The sequence below is a fragment of the Sylvia atricapilla genome, chromosome 4 (genome assembly GCF_009819655.1).
Source record: "Sylvia atricapilla isolate bSylAtr1 chromosome 4, bSylAtr1.pri, whole genome shotgun sequence".
Classification (NCBI taxonomy): domain Eukaryota; kingdom Metazoa; phylum Chordata; class Aves; order Passeriformes; family Sylviidae; genus Sylvia; species Sylvia atricapilla.
The window spans coordinates 72,537,095-72,545,834 of record NC_089143.1 but is presented as its reverse complement, the minus strand read 5'-3'; the positions used below and the strand labels follow the sequence as shown (position 1 = coordinate 72,545,834).

The following is an 8,740-nucleotide window of genomic DNA, read 5'->3' as shown; positions in this document are numbered from 1 at the left end:
GCAACTCATCCTGAAGTTTTCTCCTCCTGCTGCTGTCATTCCTCATTTATGCAAGGACAGAAGCTCCCTGCTTCTGTGCCTTAAGGCATTTAGTCACATATCAAAGCCTTTTTTTTTTTCCTTCTTCAGCCAAGAGAACTCTTGAAAGATACCACCATGGGAATCAAAGTAGGGCAGCAGATAACTTGAGGTTTTATCATAATTTTCCAAGGCCACTGTTTGTAAGCTTGACATTAAAAGATACAGTAAAACTTTTCATAAATAGCTGCTGATGATCCATTACCTTACTAGAGCCCAAAGCACTTGCACACATTTGAATGCTGGATAATTTCTTTTCCAAACCTTTTCTAATTATCTGAAGAGCTTCTATAAACTCCATAATTTAGGTATAACGAACTAATACACTCTTAAAAGAAAAGGAGGAAAAAATGCCTAATAAAATACAAAAATCGTTCACAAATGAGCTTGAAAAGGTGCCAAACTCTAGAAAGTTATGCAGTGCAAAAGTAATTTACTGTTTGCACTGGGGTCCATAGATTAATATCTCAAATATGTAAAAGCGGAATATTCCACAATGTAAACTATCCACATTGACAGAGTGGTGTGTTTGTCCTGTAGTAACATGTGGAAAGGTTAATTCCTACTGTGTTTGCATGGAACAGATTGAACACGAGCTGTTTGAGGAGAACAACAAGTTTGAAAGGTTTTTCATCTTCAGCTGCTTCTAAAACATGTCAGCTGCTGGGGTTCTTGTGTTTTATTATGACTTTCTGATTTATGCCTTCAGAAGGAACCCATTACTTTTGCAAAAATGCAATGATGTGCCAGCTCCTTTGAGCAAGAGCAGTCTGCAGCATGAGCAGGAGAGGAAGCCCTGAAAAAACCCCCACATCTGAATTCAGCTGGTTTCTTATGCAAAGCCACAGGCCATAGCTATTCTCTATTAAACACGAGAAGAGGAAACCTTGGTTTTATAATGAACGGTATTTCAGAGAAACTCTTTTCCTAGCTGTTCCAAGGAAATAGAAGTGCTGAGGATAATTAATGTCCTCATGTCCACACAGTGCTTGAAGGTAAATGCAGTCTCAAAGGCAACTGGACAGCAAGCTACTAATCCTCTGCCCACACCTTTTGATCCCAGCAATGTGGAGAGCTACCAGCAGAAATGCCCAGAGCACACATTTCTCCACAGAGTGAGGAGGGTTTCATATGCTCTGTGGAAACCTCAGTAAATGGAACTCTCTCCTACCCTCATCTCTGCATCCATCCCCACAGCGTGGCACGAAGCCTCTAGTGCAGCTGTATTGCTGTTTTATCTGTCACAAAAGCCCAAGAGCTTTCAAGATGTTCCTTTGCACGTGTTCTTTGTAGTCTGAATTACCGACAGTTTATGATGTAAACGCATGCAGAGAAACCTCTTTATCTGAGGTGTGTCAGGAACCAATATAAATATCAAAGCATAGAAGCCCGTTGCCTTGTTCGGGGTATTTAGTGGTATCTTTAGTGAGGTCTCTTCAAAAAGCCTGAAGGCTAAACCCACACCCCACAACATGAAGGGCTTATAGAGAAGACGCTCCTAGAGACTTTGCCATCAATTAATTTGCACGATAATTTACATGAAAATTGCTTACTGGAAGCCAGGAGAGCACGAATCAGTCGAGGTGTGTCACCAGTGCTGCGGTGACACCTCGTTACTCGCAGCCATTTGAATTGCCGGGACTGAGGCCTCTCTAGAGGGGCACATGCGGCAAAAGACAGCTCCCCCTTGAGCAAGGTCTTTCTTTCATCGCCGGAGAACGCTGTGGTGCAGGGGTCGTTTCTGAAGCAGCCCTCCTGGGCCCTCCAAGAGCAGCCCAGCAGCAGCCTGCTGTGGTTTGTCCCCAGGTGCCGGTGCCCGCACGGGGTTACAGCCAAGAAATGCCTGCCCTGGTTCCTGGGGGTGACCCGGCTGCTGCCAGCCTGTGCCCGTCAGCAGAGCACAGAGCCCCGGAGAGCGAGCCCTGCCCTGCCCTGTCACATCCGCGGGGGATGAGAGCTGGAACTCCATCCTTTCGATCAGGGGCCATCTGCCATTCAAGCCCTGAACGCATCAGCAAAGGTGGCTACTTGCAATTCAAACGTCTTTTCCGAGCTTTTTAATTTTTCCTAGAGATTGAGGTTTTTTAATTATTGGTTTTTTAATTTCTTAAATTTCTTTTTTAAATTATTTTTTTAAATTTTATTTGAGAGTTATCTCTGATCAAAACCTGTGTCACAAGGGAGGACATGGAAGTGAGAAAAATTTTGTTGGAACTAGAGCAAAAAGTGTTTTTTTTAAAATTCTTCTACTTTACTTACTTCTGATTAGCTTTTAGCGTTGAAAATTAACTTCATTTTGACAAATCCATTGCCCTCCTGCTGCAGAACATAGCAGTAAGTAGAAGAGTTTATCTTTTGGAAGCAGTAAATTCAGATCAAGTGAGGCAGCAGAAATTGATTAACTTCTGATCTGATCTTTGCCAAGTAGGATTTTATTTTTTTTTTAATAACCAAGATGGTTTCCCAGGACAAGTCTCTAAGTCTGTATGAAATTTCACATAGAGGACCAAAAATTTCTCTCAGTTCCAAGGATAGAGATAAGAGCAAATTAATATTAATTTCCCCCGTCATTGTCACAGTCCACCTGGAGCAATCATGAGCAAAATGGAATCAAACGTGGCCCATGAAATTCCGGATTTCTACCATGACCTCTCCCACACACCAGGGAGCAGCAGCGGCACAGGGAAAGGAAGCAGGAACATCCCACTCTGCCAGGTGGCAGCTTCCTTCGGGCCAGTTCTCTGCAGCAAAGAACCCACCTGGTAGTGCCTCAGCTCATCAGCTTGCTCCAAAAATACCAGAGGGAGCAACAAAATTCCTCCCTGGTATTTGCAGGATCTCTTTCAAAAATACCTCCTTTACTTCCAGTGGAGAAATCCTGGTCAAATAGGGCAAAGTAGGACTGGGAACATAATCCACTGGCCAAGTCTCTCCTCATGGTTTTCTGGATCTGCTGGAGAGCTTTAGCTCACAGCAGCACCTGAGGGACTCAGGTGAATAGTAAGTGTATCATCCCCTCATCCTGGTTTGATGGGCAAAAGTGATTTTGCTTAACAAGCCCTGGCAGATGATCTGCTTAAGAGCTCAGTCATCTCATGGAAATCTAAGTAGAAGCCCATTAAACAAAACCCAATGTACAGTAATCATTGGCAATGATCAGTGGCTTCAATGAGGAAGCATTTTAAGCAACAGTCAAAATAGCTGTGGGTGAGTAAGTACAGCATTTTATGACAAAAGGGAAAGGGAGAATCACACTTGTTTATTGTATATTCCCACAAGAACCTTTTCCCTTGGTAAAGATACCCAAATTAATACATGGTACAGAGGGGTGGAAATGCAGAGCTTCTGAACTCATTACAACAACCAAATTCTGAAATAACCTCAGCCTCAGTGAATGCTCCAACTCATCCAAAGGCTGCAGACAAGTGAAGACCAAAGAACAGAGGAAACAACACTGCCCTTACACATTTACTGGTGGAATGAGTAGAACTGAAAATTAATACTGATAAACTCTTTTTTTGGCACGTGCTTCTTTATCTGGGTCCAAAGAAACATCAGGGCGGAACTTCTGGTAAGAAAACTAGGCCAGAACAAAAGCAGCTTTTCAGTATGCAGTAGATGCAGGAACAGATTTTATCAAATTGCTCCTTTTGGAATATTACACAGGATATCTTTTACTTTCGTGTGCTGCTTGTATGATAATCAGTTTGCCCAAGGACTATCTTTTAGCATGTATAATGTCTCATAAAGTGAAGCTTCTCCCTTTCCCCCTGATATGATTGCATCTCCCAGAGTTTGTATCAAGGCTTGCAATGTCATCTAGATTAAACTGGAAATAAGAAAAGTGCCTTGAAAACATGCAAGTCTCTAATTCCAAATGACAAAATCACTGATGAAGGGAAACCTTCCCCTATGGGTTGATTGCTGCATGTGATCCTACAATTGCATTTCCTACACTTTCCAGAGCATTTGTTACTGGTCACCACCATCTGCAGTAATGTGGCTGTGGTGCAACTCAGCACGACAATGCACTTATTTCAGTGTAAAAACATAGGAATCCTCTACATTTGCATTATGCAAGTGAGTTAAGAACAATTTTTTTTTTTCTCCCCAGGAAAGTTCACTGCAATTCATTTACCTCAAACAACACATTAATTTTCACCATGACAGGGAAGGACTGTAGTCACTTGACACAAGGGAGTGCCTGGTGCCAGCCTTGTTCCCACTTTGAAGCCCTGCTGACTGATTAGGTGACTTCAGCAAGTCTCTGAGGTTTTACTAAATTTCAAGTGTATTCATATTTCCCTGACCAAGGGATTTGCTCTTTCTCTGGAGGTTTCCAATTTTAGACGGTCCTGTCACACTTCTTAAATATTCTCCAAGAAAAACAGGGCTGTCACTCAGAGAGGGAAGTTTCTAGGTGCATGGAGCACTGCTGAGCTGAGGAACACTTGTGATTCCATGGAAAAAATGACATGCCATGGCATGGTGAGCATTTCATTGGGATAAGATTGAGCTAGCTTCATCCTGCTAAAGGAAAGATCCGAAGTTACCTCAAAGAAAACTGTCCTTTCAATAAACCAAGCAGGTCTTGATAGGATTCCCTCTGCAGACATGTTATGGACAGGAAGCAGCTTCTGTCTTAAATGAAATAACTGAAAACAGTAAAGAGTGAGAACCCCTCAAAGATTTCAGCATTTTCAGTTGCTAACTTAAGGAAGTCTCTTCTGATTAAATAATGAAATTGTAGGGGCAGATTCTTCATCCAAGGTCTCTCAATCAATTACCAAATGGGTCTAAGAATCCCATTTTTCACAGGTAAGCAAAGGAGATTATCCAACTGTGTTTGTAAACACACACATGGACTGGCACACAGCGTTGGAGCATTAGGGGGCATGAACTGAGACTTAGAAAGGGAAATAATGATGAGCAGGTTCACCTTTGGCTATTTAGACCTGAAATCTTTGATCCTTTGTCATCATTAGTCCACAAAAACATGATTTAAAATTGCAACCAAAACACTGAATTAAACCGACTCCTCTGAAAGAGTAACTACAAGTTTGTTAGTTTATTTTCAACACACCATGTCTCTACCTCCCTTCTTCAGGGATCAGAAGCAGAGACATGCATTTCTTCCACTATTCCTTTCCTGGCTAAACCAGGAAACACTGCAAATCTCAAAGGAAAGACCTTTTCCAACAGCAAACCTTTAGGTATGCTTCAAGTAAGTAGAGAGTTTTGAGTAATTACCTGTCCCTTGGGCAGATTTTCCTAGCAATCTGTTTCACCCTGTTTCTGATCACTGATGAATACAGCTTATTTTTGCTTTCATCTAGGTAAGCATTTCTTCTTTTCCTCTAAATTTCTCAGAAAACATAGTAGTCAGAAATACTTGAGAGACTGAGGAGCCCAAGACTCCTGAAAATGGGACCTTGGTGTTTGGTAATTGATTTTTTAATGAAAATCCTTAGCACTCAAAGATTAGAATTTAAAGGCTTTTATCTCTTCTGCATGCAGATCAGTGCCTAGCGTGGTTTTCAGAAAATGGCTAGGTAGCTAAACTCCTTCAGAAATGTTTTTCTTGCTGGTTAATTTGTTCTGAAGTCACAAGGAAATCTTCTGGGAAGTTATTTATATCAATAGCTATCACACCACTGAAGTCATCCGACCTAATCATCCCCAGAGAGCTGCAACAATGGGAATTAAAAATAGCAAAAATATCCTGGATATCATCTCCACTATTTTAAAAGCATTGTTTTCATAGAGAACTGTAACTCAGAAGAAATCTCAGGACGTAAAGTATCAGAATACATGCACATTTGTCACTGCCAAGAGGTCTTTCCAAGGGCCAGGTACTTTTCCCTGAGCTAAAGCCATTTCAGGCTGCAAAGGTGTCTGTACATTCTATGCCTGATTTCTCTCTCATCATATTCTGTAATGGAAGAACTGAAACTGTGTTGATAGATAGCCTGGAAATGCAATAGGTTAGACAAGTTAACAAAAAGCATCGTCCCAGCTTCTGGATAAAAGGAAAACTGCATTCAAGTAGTTGTTTATTTTGAGTCCATTTGCAGGTGGATTCATTTTGCCGTCTTCTTCATTGCAGTTTAGGGGTGTCCAGGACAGACTGACCTCTACAAGGTCTCTCTGTTTTATAACCCAGCTCCCCATACAGCACAAATCCAAAGTGCCTCAGATAATACAATATCCATTATTTTAATAATTTATGCATTTCTCTTTTTTTGGTGGAGTTGCCCGCTTGCCCTCTCTGATGAGTACTGCCTGAGAAAAGCTGGGATCTCAGACCCTTTTCACTGTTTCAGTAGTATTCAAAAGATCCTCCAAATCCAGATAGAACCAACCAAAATATCTCCATAAATGTAGGTCCTCATATTATTGTATAAATTTTCTTATGCAGACAAAAATCGGAGTGGTTAGTCAGGTGGCATGGAGAAAACTCTAACACCATAACATGTGAAAAGTTATAAAGCCAGACTTCAAGTATCCAGGTTGAAATGTCTTCCTCTTTGACTTAGTAATTCTACTTCATTTTTTATTTTAAGTTTGGTAGAAAATAGTTAAGCCGTTTTTGGAACAAACATAGTGACGGGTGGTTTCGCCAACATTCATATTTTTCATCTGTCTTCTGAAGAGCCGTAGTGATTTATGAGAGGAGCTTGAAATCTGGCAGTGAGACAACCCTCAAGTTAGAACGGTATCTTTGTCCCCAGGAAAATCCATTCCTAATCAGCTATGTTGGAAGTTACAGAAAAACCCCAGTTGGGATTTACAAAGCAGAAACCCATTTTGATTTTCAGAGTGTTTCAACAGGAGTGTGCAAGCCCTGAGCCTGCTCAGCCTCTTGTCTTAGGCAGGTACGACATATCTGTAGGCACAGCTCAGGGCAGGTTTTTCTTGAACAGAGTTCTTGTTTTCTTACAGCAAAGTTCTGACATCAACAAAAACAAAAGGCATAACAGAGGAGTTGACAGGGAAGGAAAAGCTAATTAGGAATTAGTTGGGCATTAGAGGCTCCTAACATTATTTAGACAGCATTAGAGCCTTTGAAACTCAGCCTGGACGATAATGATTTCCCTAGAATTTAAGGGCTTATTCTCCAGTTGTTCTAACTCAGCTCTATTAATATCACTGGAGTTACATTAGTCTGCCCTGACTAATATCCTTTAGTTATGCAGACAAGCAAATAAAATCACTTTAGCTCTTCTTTTAAAGTCGTTCCCAAACATCATCTGAAAGGCTTCCTCAAGACAAGAAACAAACCCCCCACACAGGACCCTCATGCAGCCCTGAACTGGCGGCACATTCCGTAGTGAGGGTCAATAGGAGTTGCACAAGGATACCCTTGGTCCCTGCTTCCTCACAGCCACTTCGGAGGGAGGGGAAGAAAGGCTTTGAAAAACATTCCAGATTTCAGCCGCGTTTTTGTAGCTGTGCAGACACAGAAGTGGCTGAAATGTCCAGAGGGACAGCCTCAGCAAGCCTGTGACCTTCTACGACAAACTGGACCGTGGCATTTCAGAAGGGATTTAGCTGGGATTGTTAAATATGTGCCAAAAAGAGAACTGCTTCTTGGATTTTTTTCTATCGAGTAACACTATATTTGGACTGGAAACAGCCCGTGGATGAGCAGGAATAACCATTAGAAGGCAAGTGAAAAGTTTCAAGCAGATACTACAGTCAAGGAAGAAACAACTCAAACGTATCTGGGCAAGTTTCCATACTGACTGAAGCAACACTTTTTCCCATGACATCAGAGTCAAAACAAACAGTATATTATAGTCCATATGTTGACTAAGGAAAGCCCAAGCCGTGCAGAGCCATGCACCAGCCTTCAGAACAGCGACTGAACAAAAGCTGGATCACTTGCAAGCCATGGGAGTTGATCAAACAAACAAAAAGCCCCAGCTTTTCAGGATAAGGCGCCTGGGTCAGACTTCTCAGCACGATGAGGTTGTGAATCCCAAGGTAAGACTGAAAACAAACTTCCTGGATCAAAGCTATGCAGTCTGACTAGATGACAAAGGCAATGAGTAAATAGTGCTTTGTATATGCAGCAGCCAAAAGGCTCAGAAAACTGTAAAGCTGGTTACGGATAACGTGCTTAGAGAACCTGGAGTTCTCTACCTACCTGAGGTCATATGGCATTTGCAGGAGAAATTTGGACTTTGGAATGGTTTCAGAAGAGCTTTTGGCAGGTTAAACATGTTCCCAGTAAAATGATCCTGAGGATAAACATGCAAGAGAAATCTATAAACGCTGTTTTCACAAGAATAGTGCTGTTTTCTTAGAACTGCCTGTATTTTAGGGAGGAAGGCTAGAATGCAGTCCTGATGGGATGCCAATACAGTCCATCAAGAACAGTTATTAAATCACACAGCTTAGCAACTGAAAAGGACATGGTACATTTTCAAATTCGAAACAAAAACAGAACCATCTTCCACAGGAAAGAGGTTCTTGTTTAGCAAGTATTGATGCTGTTTACAAAAGGATTGGGAGTTTAACTCTTACTGTAAAATGGCCTAATAACATCATCATTACTGCATACAGCTGAATTCACTGAGATACTTTATCAAACCTTGAATTATCTGATCCACTGATCCTCTGTAATAAGGAACAGGACGGCACCTTTGATCCTTCTCAC

At 41.5% G+C, this 8,740-nt stretch overlaps 1 long non-coding RNA gene across 1 annotated transcript in view; it reads left to right on the top strand.

Moving 5' to 3' along the window:
* Positions 1-7,461: 7,461 nt before the first annotated feature.
* The window catches only part of LOC136360804 (uncharacterized), a 54,608-nt gene continuing 53,329 nt past the window's right edge, over positions 7,462-8,740 (top strand). Inside the window, exon 1 of the long non-coding RNA XR_010743511.1 lies at positions 7,462-8,064. This is a non-coding gene — a long non-coding RNA (uncharacterized lncRNA). The remainder of the gene's footprint in view (positions 8,065-8,740) is intronic.